We start from the raw sequence: 13,581 nt of genomic DNA, 5'->3' as shown, positions 1-13,581 counted from the left end.
AGTCAATCAATGTCAACCCGAACAGCTAACTGCATAAGTGCCAGAGGTTGACCAACGCGTTATTAACTTGCTCTGTTTGTGAAGCTCTTTCCTTGTCTTAGTGTAATTAAATTTTATGACCTGCTCTGTTGTGTTATTCTAATCAATAAAATTATTTACCCTTAAATGTCATTAGCGCATATTTGCTGGAAAGTATCTCTAGTCTTTAGTATTAAATCAAACGGACGGTTAGGCGTCAAAGTGTCCTAATATTCAAAAATGGTTAAAATGGCTCTGAGCACCATGGGATTGAACTTCCAAGGTCATCAGTCCCCTAGAACTTAGATCTACTTAAACCTAACTAACCTAAGGTCGCGCGGTTCCAGACTGTAGTGCCTAGAACCGCTCGGTCACCCCGGCCGGCTCATCTATATTCCACAAGACATTTTACAGAGTGTGGTGGAGGGTACTACTTCTACCAATTTCTTTTCCTCCCCTCCCTGTTTCTTTCACAAATGATGAGCAGGAAGAATAAATTGCGTACTTCTCTGATTTTCTCGTCAGTTCATTTCACGAGACGTATTTAGGAGGAAGTACCGTGTTGTGTGAAACTTTTTGGAGCTTACGCTCCCGAAATTGCAGTAGAAAACCCCTCCGTCTTGCAGAACGCCCTCCTCGTAGCGTCTGCTAGTGTGATTCGCTGATCATCTCCGTCGTAGTTCAATGCCAGCTAAAGCTTCCTGTAACGAAGCGCGCCGTTCTTCTACAACTTTCCTGTATCTCTTCCATTAGCACTACTTTGTAAGCTTTCTGGATTGATTAGCAGCTCTCAAAAATTTGGAAGTACTTGTAAGCCAAATTTTTCATTGATTAGTTAGTTTCTTGGTTGATTGGTTGATTCTGGGGAGGGGACTAAACAGCGAGGTCATCGTTCCCATCGGATCAGGGAAGGATGGGGAAGGAAGCCGGCCGCCCTTTTCCCCAGGAGTCATCACGGCATTTGCTTGAAGCCTCCAGGATGCTACTCCAGGCGGGAGTAAAGTGAATGTGCGGAACGAAGGATAAAAAACGCTAAAATGCTGATTTGGCCCTGTCTGACTACCTCCTGAAGCAGATCTTATGATCTTTTAATTCTATAAATTACAATCTAAACATAAACAAATGATGAAGGCAACTAATCCTTCTAAATGATAAACGTTGTTCCTGCTTATATATTTATTGCAGATTTTTAAAAAAACTTTATATTACGAAGTTTACATTTGCCAAGGAAAATTACTAATCAACTGCCCGACTCTGCCCCTTATTATGACTGCGGTCTAATATCAATAACAAGAAATGACTGACATCATCTGCGTACCAAGCACTGGAACACACTACTTTCAAAGATGTTCTACGATGGTGTGGAACCTCAGTGGAAATACACTAACGTGATCTCGGCGGATTAGCCTTATAGCCCTAATAAGCCGAAGCAATTTGCGATATCACCGTATGTACTGCGTCTGGTGCGTCGGCGTGCTGGTTCTCGTAGACGTCAGCGTCGATGGACGAACGCCAGCCACAAAATAAAACCCTTTCAAAGACTAGGACGGCAGAAGGCGGTCCTCTAACTAATTTACTCTAATACTGTCTTCTCCTCTCTGTGTTTTACAGACGAGAAACGCGAAATCCCAACCACAAGTACGGAGTTCAGGTAACGTCTCAACGTAAGTATAAGCAGAGGAAGTGCTCTCAGTTACTGAACGCTGCGTGCTCCAGAATCTTATAGGTTTGCAGCAGTACAGTACCTAAGTGTTCTAACCATAAACTCTCCTGAGAAAATGGGACAGCAAGTCCGTCTATATCAACAAAGCTGATATCAAGCGACCGTCAAACACGGGAACTCTCAACGGAAGACCACGTCTCTCCAGCGCTGGATTCCCAGCAAGGCTTGGCTCCCCACAATCGTAAGTCCGAAAACGAATGATATTCCCGAAAACAAGGATTATTCTCCCTCTCTACAGATTCTTTCTAACGCCGACCAACCATATTTTAGTCTTTTGTCGTCCAGCGCTGAAAGCTTGCGAGGAAAAACCTATACTCGTACAATGGTACGCTGCGGAGTAAAACTCCTTGGAAATAACCAAGCCTGCGTGGTTTCCGAGGTACCACTTCTTTGTTCCTCTCACCTGCGCCGAAGATTTTCAGCGTTTCCGAAGTATAAGTCTTCCTGTCCAGTTACAATACTGACTCTATTGTGTTCCAGCGCTTAGGTGCTACGACGTCCGTCTTGCTATTTCCTGTGTTTAAGAAGGACCAACACATCTGTTTGGGCCTTCCACCCAGGGCTTCAATTCTGCTCCGCCAGCCGTTTCATTTCCACTGGCGTTCCAACCTCTCTAGATGCCGTTTTTATAATGGAGACACTCCGTCATCATTCATGCAATAAGCGTCAACAGTTACAAGATGTACGTGACAATGTCAGTCTCCTTTATATATTCATATATACGATGTACAGCCTATCACATGATACCTAATCGTGTTTGCAGATCATGGCAAAGTATGTGGATGAGAGCTTGTAAGGTGCGAAATTATAGCCACCTTACAAGCCATTTGGGGAAATGATGACGGTAAACCTAAACCAGGATGGATGGACGCGGATTTGAACCTTCCCCCCCTCCCCCTCTCCCCTCTCCAATGGAAATCCAGTGTGCTATCCACTGCGACATCTCGCTCGGTATTGATTGACTATGTTTGGTTTCGTCACCATCTATTCAGCTTTCTATCCCCTTTGCTTATAGTCAGTTCTGTATGATCATTCTACTTTAGGACGTTCTGGATGGTTATTCCTAGGTATTTTTACAATTGTTTAATATGTCGCCAACAGGGTAAACGAAGAGCACTAGAACTCTTCGCCTAGTTATATGCAATACTTTACACTCTTTTTGGCTTCAGGGATATCTGCCGACCCTGCACCAACCGCCGATTCTGTGCAGGTCTTCCAAATTTTTTTCAATCTTCTGGCGTTCTAGCATTCCTAGGGACAACAGCATCGTCGGTGAATAGTTTCACGTAGCCTCCACCATTATACAGCATATCATTTATATGAACTGAAATTATGCTCATTCTGCCAACGGCCTTGTCAAAGATGGTGGAAGAGCGGACAGAGGTTCAGGGCACTCTCTTGTCCTAGAAGTGGCCGCGAAAGAGCAGAAGGTGAGGAGCGAGAGGTGTTATTTGACACAAAATATGAAGAACACATCAGAGCATTCAAATACAGTACAAGTCATTCAAAATTTGTGGCTCAGCTAAAAGAAGAACACCATAGACCAAGCAATATTGAAAACGACATGAATATCATAAAAATCCGTAGAGACAGACACCTCTTTTCTTTCCAACCAATTTTCCATATACAAAAAGCATTAACACAAAATAAACAGTTGCTGCGTGACCAGATAAATATGGGAAACCAGATTCTATGTAGAATAACCGATGAAATCACATGAGAAAGAAAAGAGCCTTTCCATCCTTCACCCCCTCCCACTTTTTCACAACCCCCCCACCCCCCCCCCCCCCTTGCAGTCAAAGTTTCATTTCACGTCTCGCTCCCCAACTCCTCCTCTAGCCCACACTCCATCACAATGCTATATACTTACGTCAACTCATCATAGTTTCTCTTCCCAAAAAAGATCCGCACCATGTCGCATTAAAGGAAGACATCGCAGCAGTTCAGAGGCGTGCAGCTAGATGTATTGCCGGTAGGTCCAATCAACACTCTAATATTTCAGACACACTCCGTGAACGCAAACGGGAATCCCTGGAGGGAAGACAGCGTGCACTTCGCGTAAGAACAACAGAAATAAGTGAATTAAGAAGATTGTTTCTACGAGTAGAACAGCGGAGGGAATGACTAGGATCGGTCAAAGTACGAAGCAGTTGCGTACAGCCTATTTGTGCAGATGAACATAAGTTTGCGATCTTACCGTGCGTGTTTGCTTACTACAGGAGCTGAGCCGGTTATCTGTTATTTTCACGTGATAGTTTATGACTGATGTCTTTCAGGAAAAATCGTCAGTGTATTTAGAGGGCCTGATGGTGAAGTGCTTCATCGAAATCGGTTGCCAATAAATTGATAATGAAATTACAGCTGAAAATTGTAATATTCCTGTCTGCTGTGCTCCTGTACTCCTACTTAATAAGGGTGGACTTGCAGAAGTTTAATTTCTGGATGGCTGGGCGCGTTTTTCAGCCAGAATTTGAAACTATTTTCATAACCCGCCCCAACTTGCTCGTTAATAATTTCCACTGCTCAGAGTTTTAATCAGTGTGCTGAGAGTTACATTATTTCTTGTTTGAAGTGAAATATTATTCCTAGAGTGCGTAAGCTTTATGGGGATCTACAGAGGTTAGTAACAACAGCTGAAGAATAGTGGGTGGATTTGATTGGATTTTAGATTCTGCTACCTCAACAAATGACGACTGATGGCACAGATGTAGAATGCCATTCAAAACGGAAGCTGCAGCTGGACAAGAGTGGTTGTACGCCCATGTACAATCGTGAAGAAATATTCATATCACGCAGCGAAGAAGATAACAGGCAAGAGCAGTCATATACATTGGCCGTCTCTATTCAACTCATCTGCCATGTTTGTGAAGAGAAGATTCTATGATTTGTTGCTCCGGCTACCAACTTCGTTGTTTCCTATTTTCATCCTCGAGTGCTACAGGAAATATCTCTGGATTTTCGCAAAACAGTAATAAGATTTCTTTTATTTTTACAATAATTAAATACTGCCTTTCGCCTTCTTCGATTGTTTCATTGCAATAAACACCTAATATGCTGCAGTGAAAGCAATAAAAAAATATTTCAATACATTATTGCTCACCGCAGAACAAGGAGAGAAACACCAGAAAACAAATTCTTTTACATTCCAAAATACTTTAATTCCGGTGTATGAACCTGAGAGTTTCGCTATTAGTTTAGTTTCGAAATATCTCCCATACAATATACACTGAGCAGCCAGAAACTTTTTAACCACCTGCCTAATAGCCGGCTCAGATCTGGCGAGTTGGTGGGCTACCATATCCACTGGAACTCGCCACTGTGTTCCTCGAGCCCTCCATCACACTCCTGGTCTTGTGAGACGGCACATTATCTTGTTGGGAAATGCCACGGAATTAGATAAAAATGGTAGTCATTAACGAATGTACACTACTGGCCATTAAAATTGCTACACTAAGAAGAAATGCAGATGACAAATGGATATTCATTGGACAAATATATTATACTAGAACTGACATGTGATTACATTTTCACTCAGTTTGTGTGCATAGATCCTGAGAAATCAGTACTCAGAACAACCACCTCTAGCAGTGATAACGGCCTTGATACGCCTGGGCATTGAGTGAAACAGAGCTTGGATGGCCTGTATAGGTACAGCTGCCCGTGCTGTTTCAACACGATACCACAGTTCATCAAGAGTAGTGACTGGCGTATTGTGACGAGCCAGTTGCTCGGCCACCATTGACCAGACGTTTTCAATTGGTGAGAGATCTGGAGAATGTGCTGGCCAGGGCAGCAGTCGAACATTTTCTGTATCCAGAAAGGCCCGTACAGGACCTGCAACATGCGGTCGTGCATTATTCTGCTGAAATGTAGCGTTTTGCAGGTATCGAATGAAGGGTAGAGCCACGGGTCGTAACACATTTGAAATGTAACGCCCACTGTTCAAAGTGCCGTCATTGCGAACAAGAGGTGACCGAGACATGTAACCAATGGCACCCCATACCATGACGCCGGGTGATACCCCAGTACGGTAATGACGAATACACGCTTCCAATGTGCGTTCACCGCGCTGTCGCCAAACACGGATGCGACCATCATGATGCTGTAAACAGAACCTGGAATCATCCGAAACAATGACGTTTTGCCATTAGTGCACCCATGTTCGTCGTTGAGTACACCATCGCAGGCGCTCCTGTCTGTGATGCGGCGTCAAGGGGAACCGCAGGCATGGTCTCCGAGCTGATAGTCCATGCTGCTGCAAACGTCGTCGAACTGTTTGTTCAGATGGTTGTTGTCTTGCAGACGTCCCCATCTGTTGACTCAGGGATCGAGACGTGGCTGCACAATCCGTTATAGCGATGCGGATAAGATGCCTGTCATCTCGACTGCTAGTGATACGAGGCCGTTGGGATCCAGCACGGAGTTCCGATTACCCTCCTGAACCCGTCGATTCCATATTCTGCTAACAGTCATTGGATCTCGACAAATGCGAGCAGCAATGTCGCGATACGGTAAACCGCAATCGCGAAAGGCTACAATCGGACCTTTATCAAAGTCGGAAACGTGATGGAACGCATTTCTCCTCCTTACACGAGGCATCACAACAACGTTTCACCAGGCAACGCCGGTCAACTGCTGTCTGTGTATGAGAAATCGGTTGGAAACTTTCCTCATGTCAGCACGTTGTAAGTGTCGCCACCGGCGCTAACCTTGTGGGAATTCTCTGAAAAGCTAATCATTTGCATATCACAGCATCTCCTTCCTGTCGGTTAAATTTCGTGTCTGTAGCAAGTCTCATTCGTGGCGTAGTAATTTTAATGGCCAGTAGTGTAGGTGCTCTCTACAAACAGTGTAAAATACTCCTTCACTATCACGGTGCCTTGCTCGACCTCCACTGGACCCGTGGATGCCCACATGAATGTTCCCCAGAGCATTATGGAGCCGCCGCCAGCGTAACTCCGGTCTGCAGGACAGATGTCAAGGAGCTGTTCCTCTCGAAGACTCTGGACGCTGCGTCAGTGTCCAGTGCCTAAGGGCCTCTTTCAGTCGTAGCTGTGGATGTCGTGAGGTTAACATTGGTAAATGCGAGTCTTTAGCTGCGGAGGCCCATCGGTAGAGTTGTTCGACGCACCGTGTGTTCAGAAACACTTGTACTCAACCCTGAATTATGATCTGATTTTAGTTCCGCCACAGTTCGTCGCCTGTCCCGTTTTACTATTCTGCCCAGCATACCACGTCCTAAAACTGTAGTGATGTGGGGCCGAACAACGCCCCGATGTCTGGACGTGTTTTTAACTTCATTTCGCCACATATTGAAACACTCACCACAGCAATCCTCAGACATCCAGCGCACCTTCCACATTCTATACACGGACAACACGATCACTGATAGTACTTGTACCGTGCGCTGTCTGACCAGCAGTCATTCCACGACAAGTGAAGCTGCTTTCGCCTGGACAGGATTATGTCAAGGTCTGTCGGCATAATGTTCTGGCTAATCACTGTAAGTTCCTTAGTGTAATATATATTCGTTCCGGGATAATTTAGCGGCAGCGTTTGTTTCACAACTTCTGCAGAATAACTATATCTATTAACTCGATCGCGACTCTGATGAACGCATCTTTCGTTTCATATTGGATATCTCCATTATACTAAGGCTAGTGCTACCTAATTGCTCGGGAAAGCGTTCTCACATTCCTGGACTACTGATATCATGCCGAGTTGTCCGCAAAGTTCAAATGCCACAGCAAATTAATGCAAACGTTCCGAAAATCCGACGAACATTCAAGCAACAGTTGGTTTTCCTAACAGGCACAGTCTCAAAACACTGACTGTTTAATACCACGGCACATAAAGTAGCTAAACACTACGTAACAAACAAAATGAAGTACAAGTCAATAAAACATATCTTTTCGACGATTTGAAAAACCAAATTTCAAATTGAAGTTCCCAAAGGATTCGTGTGTGAGCGTCACTGTACTGAAGCCTCTATTTGTTTCGGGGGGGACCATGAAGTTATCGCAACAAGAGAGATCTCTTTTTCTATCTGTAATCTCTGAGAACACTGATCTCTAATTCCTATCATATCATGAGAACAGTTTTATAGAATTTTACGTGCTTATTACACCTATAATGCAGTTTTAATCGTATAGTCACATGCGTTGCGCAGTGTTATTGACGAAGAGCCTAAGAAGTAAGTAGAAGTAAAAGAATAATCTTAATTAAGAGATAATAAAAATTTATAGTAAGATTAAAACTGCAAGACAAGGTTACTTAATTTCTTCTAGTTGTAGATACTGTGTACCTTGCGGACAGAAGGAAGAAGCACTCCGTCTTCGGGCCACAAGTTGCCCATCGGGACCATCAGACCGCCGAGTCATCCTCAGCTGAGGATGTGGTTAGGAGGGGCGTGTGGTCAGCACAGCGCTCTTCCAGTCGTTATGATTTTTTCTGTCACCGGAGCCGCTACTATTCTGTCGAGTAGCTCCTCAATTGGCATCATGAGCCTGAGTTTACCACGAAAAATGGCAACAGTACATGGTGGCCCGGATGGTCATCCATCCAAGTGCCACCCAAGCCCAACAGCGCTTAACTTCGGTGATCTGACGGGAACTCGTGTATCCACTGCGGCAAGACCGTTGCCAAGAAGGAAGAAAGATGAAGAATAATTGTAGGGGAGACATATTGGCTAGCTGACACACAGGTTTCATGTAGTCTCATTATTTCTTAAGCTGTCAATTCAGCATATCAGCTATGTTCCTTTTATGTGTTATTGCAAATTCCGACTTATTATTCATCAACATTGCGTTATTCATAAATTTTTATTCACGTAAGGCCATCCTTCCGAGTACAGTACTTTATTTAATATCTTCAAGTAAATTTTAGTTGTGGCCGTGGACGCTTTCAAGTGGTTCAAATGGCTCTGAACACTATGGATCAGTCCCCTAGAACTTAGAACTACTTAAACCCAACTAACCTAAGGACATCACACACATCCATGCCCGAGGCAGGATACCTGCGACTGTAGCGGTAGGGCGATTCCAGACTGAAGTACCTAGAACCGCTCGGCCACATCGGCCGGCAGCGGACGTTTTCTCCTTGGTATTTCTAAAGAGGTCACTTGGAACCTTAGCTCTAGAATATCATTCCACTGAGCTTGTGTACTCTATAAAAAGCCTAGCACTTGAGCAAGAAATTATAACAAATGGTTCAAATGGCTCTGAGCACTATGGGACTTAACATCTGAGGTCATCAGTCCCCTAGAACTTAGAACTACTTAAACCTAAGTAACCTAAGGACATCACACACATCCATGCCCAAGGCGGGATTCGAACATGAGGGCGTAGCGGTCTTGCGGTTCCAGACTGAAGCGCTAGAACCGATCGGTCACAGCGGCCGGTAAGAATTTATCGAAGCAGGCTCACAAATGTTTGCAAACCGTAAACAAGACTCGTACGGTAGAGTTAACCAGCCTAGATTGCTCATTGGCGGGTACTGCAGATTGTGCCCACCAGTGACAAGGTGATATGATGCGAAACCCGGCCCCCAGAAAACAGGAATTGGAGGAAGCTGATCAAATCTGAACAGAAGTAATCTGGGAATCATTCTGAAACTGCATTTGATTCTGGAGCTGCCCCTCATGCTTTCAGATTGTGATCCCGTCGTTCTTTATTCTACAGGGTGGGTGCTTGTCCTCAGACTTACTTTGCTTTCTGGAGGCAGACCAGTCCATTCTCTACTCACTTGAAATACCTGTATTCATACCTCTGTTAATTGTGATTTTGATATTTTATTTTGCGTTCAGTTTCAGATGGTGTTTCTTGTAGACTCCCAATGATCGGGTACATCAGCATTGGACTGTTTTCGCAATTTTATCTTCAAATGTGACTTGGCTGCAACCTCAGCTTCTGCAGTCTTAGCACTGAAAGACATCAATCGCTCACTGTGAGACAGAGCACCACTGAGAGCAAACAGAGCGTGACAGACTTAGTTGGACAAGCCGCTAAACAGAAAAAAGCAGGCAGAGAGCAGGTCAAGCTTCTATGGGCCACGGATAGAAAGGGACTGTGGAGCCTCGGTTGTGGTCGGAGCATACCCCTAGGATGCACAAACACAAGTTTTGGTGCCCAACAGCATGACGATGCACCCCAGCTGATCATGCAAATTAATTGAAAACAAGGATACTGTCGAGCAACGGAGTAGTATTCTTTAAATGAATAGCGGGCCGGGTGGCCGAGCGGTTCTACGCCTCTCAGCCCGGAACCACGCTGGTGTTACGGTCGCAAGTTCAAATCCTACCTTGGTCATAGGTGTGTGTGATGTCCTTAGGTTAGTTAGGTTTAAGTAGGTCTAGGTCTAGGGGACTGATGACCTCAGATGTTGGGTCCCATAGCGCTTAGAGCCACTTGAACCATTTTTATAAGAATATTGATAGGGTTGGCACAGTTAAGCATATAAGAAATGGGTAACTCCCCACTCAGACGTATTAATGGGAGGAGGGATCTTCTAGCTATGAATGGAAACAAACGGATACTGTATTAAGTAAATTTAGTGACTTTCAAGATGAAAGTTACCCACTGAAATCTTAAAGAAAAACCGTTAATAATCAGACAAGGGAGTAAAACTCAAAGTATAACGTTGGGACAGGTGGGCAGAACGGATAGAGCACAGTTATGTTACTACTTCGCGGATACGGCCAGTGACTGCGTAAATAGGTAATTAGATGTATGGTGTACACAGAAAGATAGCACCAAACAACAGTAGACTGCCAAAACTGTGTTTTGAAAGCAGCAATCTGGCCGCATACTAGGCTCCTATAAAGTGCGAGTTAGATTCCTTTGTAAACTGATTCGGCGGCCGCAATTAAGTGCCATCTTGCCAATCTGTCAGGACGTATACAAACAGCCTGGCGGCGGCAGAAGCTGTAAGATGTGATTTTAGCCCTGCTTTTGTACTTAGCGCATAAGTACAGACATATTTCGAGCGGTATCAAGGCCAGCCTCATCAGTCCTCTATCTTTACCTAATCTACTCTTCAATAACCTCCTCAAAAGTGTACTTTACGAAAGCCTAAAGCAAAGTGCTTACTCTCTACCAGTCTGATAAGAAGTATATTCTGAAAGAGCCTTCTAAAACTTGGCTGTCTTGCTGTCACAACGTTAACTGTTGTAAAACATGTAATAGCGCCCGTATCTCGTGATCGTGGGGTAGCGTTCTCGCCTCTCACTCCCGGGTTCCCGGGTTCGATTCCCGGCGCAGTCAGGGATTTTTTCCGCATCGTGGTGGCTGGGTGTTGTGTGATGTCCTTAGGTCAGTTAGGTTTAAGCAGTTCTAAGTTCTAGGGGACTGATGACCATAGATGTTAAGTACCATAGTGCTCAGAGCCATTTGAACCATTTTTTGTAATAGCGTCAATCAATCTCCCACTATTTTCTTATTCATTATATTTCAGCCAGTCGTTCGGAAGCGGGTAGCTAGAGCCAGCAGACTACTCCCACAGATGACATAATTCTGAAAAATATGAAAGAAATTCTCTGCAAGAAGGCACAGTGCAAAAGCGCAGGTCCTGCCAATTGTAAGGGATCCGTGATCCCACGAACATAGATATAGGTCGATAGCAGACAGGAGTCGATTGTCGAGTGCTGCAGGAGGCAGTGAGATTAGTGTCGAGTAAAAGTAGTAATGGGAACACTGGAGAAAAATAAAATAATGGCGGTCGAGCTGAGTGCAGTGTCGATGGTGGATTTGTCGAGTGAGAAGTAAATTGTAAATTCATCGAAATGTGACAAATGAGCGCGTCCCCTTATCGTCATGGTGTTGACCCTTATCAATACTGATTCGCGAGTGATACAAAACCAAATTGACAAGTGCCGAGCTACGTGTTTCGCGTCAGCCGTGTCGGCCAGCAACAACTATCGATTGCAGTGAGGATTGTTGTGAATGTTAACCATCATCACTGCATGTGATTCAGTACTTTAAATCAGCAACTAATAACAGATATAACCGTAATTAAATTTGTAATGTTACGGTAGCAACTGCCTCATAATTGGTGTGTTAATAGAAAATACGTATCAGTTTGTATATCGCAAACTTTGTGACCTATAATAATAGAAAAACTTTCAATCATTAACTATTCTGTCTCAAAACAGCCGCACTCTGTTGAAATATCCCTGTAACCTCAGCAGAAAAACCGATCTCCTTTCATCCATTAAGCACACGGTCATATTTTTATAATAATTAACTCTTTGGCGGGTTCGGTAAATCACACAAAACACAGTGAAGGATAAAACGGGGGTGTTCCGCAATGACAATACGCTATTCTGAAAGCTTAAACTGGGCATTACTCCGAGGCATCGCAAGGAACACCCACACCCCTTGAGAGAAGCTACACCTGCCCAGAGATCTCTTACCTGCCTAAAATGGCTTCATCCAGGAATTCGATGTTTCCTTCGACACAAGAATGTGTTTTCCATCACTTCCATAGTGTGTGCTGCAGGATGCGAATGCCAGGCTCGCCACCCGCGTACAGGCCACAGTACGAAACACTAGAGTCTTATAGCTAAGGATTTCTTTTAAAATGGATATCTCGCGCGTGCAACTTGTGAGCCTGCAGCACCGAAACCATCACTAGCTACAAAAGAACAAACGGTGAAGCGGAAACTGCCAGCAGCAATGCTAACCCACATCCGCAGTTACAGAGCAGTGTACAGAATGACTACTTGATCTAAGGAATTTGCATATCATCCTTTTAAATGCTCAAATCGACATTTGACACACAATGGCCCATTGCAAGGCTCTGAGATAAAAGCCATGCGACGCGTCAGCCTTACTGACACCAACACGTCACGCCGACAATGTAAGCCGCCTGCATCCTTCTGCACTGCTGATTCCATCAATTTACAAATGCTGTAATTATTCGCCTCCCCTTCTCCAGTGACCCCCCCTTCCCCCTTTAGACACGCACCCACGCACGCACACACACACACACACACACACACACACACACACACACACACACACACACACACACTCACTCACTATGCAAAACTACGGTGACTCGTGTATGTACAGTGAAAGTCGATTCTGATAACTTCATTATTTATACGTCACTATGTCAATAAATAAATGTTAACCATTGTTATTCCCCATCCGTGTTCGGAATTAATTTAATTTGCAGTTAATACTGAAACATGGAAAATTGGAAAATTCTTTTTGCCATGCTGTACAGATCTGTGAAAATCACCTTTCTGCGGGCGACTGAAGAGGATAAACAGATTACCCTAGCACGGGATACTGTTTCATGCGAAAACACCGTCATTACTAGTTCCAATCACTTTGCAAATGGCCACTCACTATACAGGAATACAGGATTTTTACGTCGTTGTTTTCACACGAAATGTGGTACAAATCCACTTTGCAGGAGTAATATGTTTCGTTCTACTATATTAACACAGTCCATAGTGGTAATATACAAAGAGGTGTACCTATATATGATCTAGGATTTCATGTGTAGCTTTATGAACAGTGAGGAATGGCTTGCTCTCCATAATGACGTGGCATATTATATTATAGAAACATTTATAATATTTCTGAAATGTTTATAGTGGGGAGAAGAGATGGGAAGTTGCCATACAAGGACAATATTTATTCCAAAGACAGAAATTATTTTATTTTTGCAGTCAGTGCTGCACCGAAACAATAAAATCTGCAATTTTTGCTCGTAAGGCTTAATGATAAATACAAGGAATTGATCAAGAGCTACACTGGCGTTTAAGTGATTTATAACAACATATTTTGATGCAGTTATTTTACATTCGGGAGCTGGCCTTGTCACCAAGATGC

At 43.9% G+C, this 13,581-nt stretch overlaps 1 pseudogene; it reads right to left on the bottom strand.

The window, feature by feature from the left end:
• Positions 1-8,266: 8,266 nt before the first annotated feature.
• Positions 8,267-8,384, bottom strand: LOC126356549 (5S ribosomal RNA; annotated as a pseudogene).
• Positions 8,385-13,581: the final 5,197 nt, after the last annotated feature.

Source organism: Schistocerca gregaria, chromosome 3 (assembly GCF_023897955.1).
Source record: "Schistocerca gregaria isolate iqSchGreg1 chromosome 3, iqSchGreg1.2, whole genome shotgun sequence".
NCBI classification, from domain to species: domain Eukaryota; kingdom Metazoa; phylum Arthropoda; class Insecta; order Orthoptera; family Acrididae; genus Schistocerca; species Schistocerca gregaria.
Note: the sequence above shows the minus strand (reverse complement) of the source record. Positions and strands in the feature narration are given on the sequence as shown.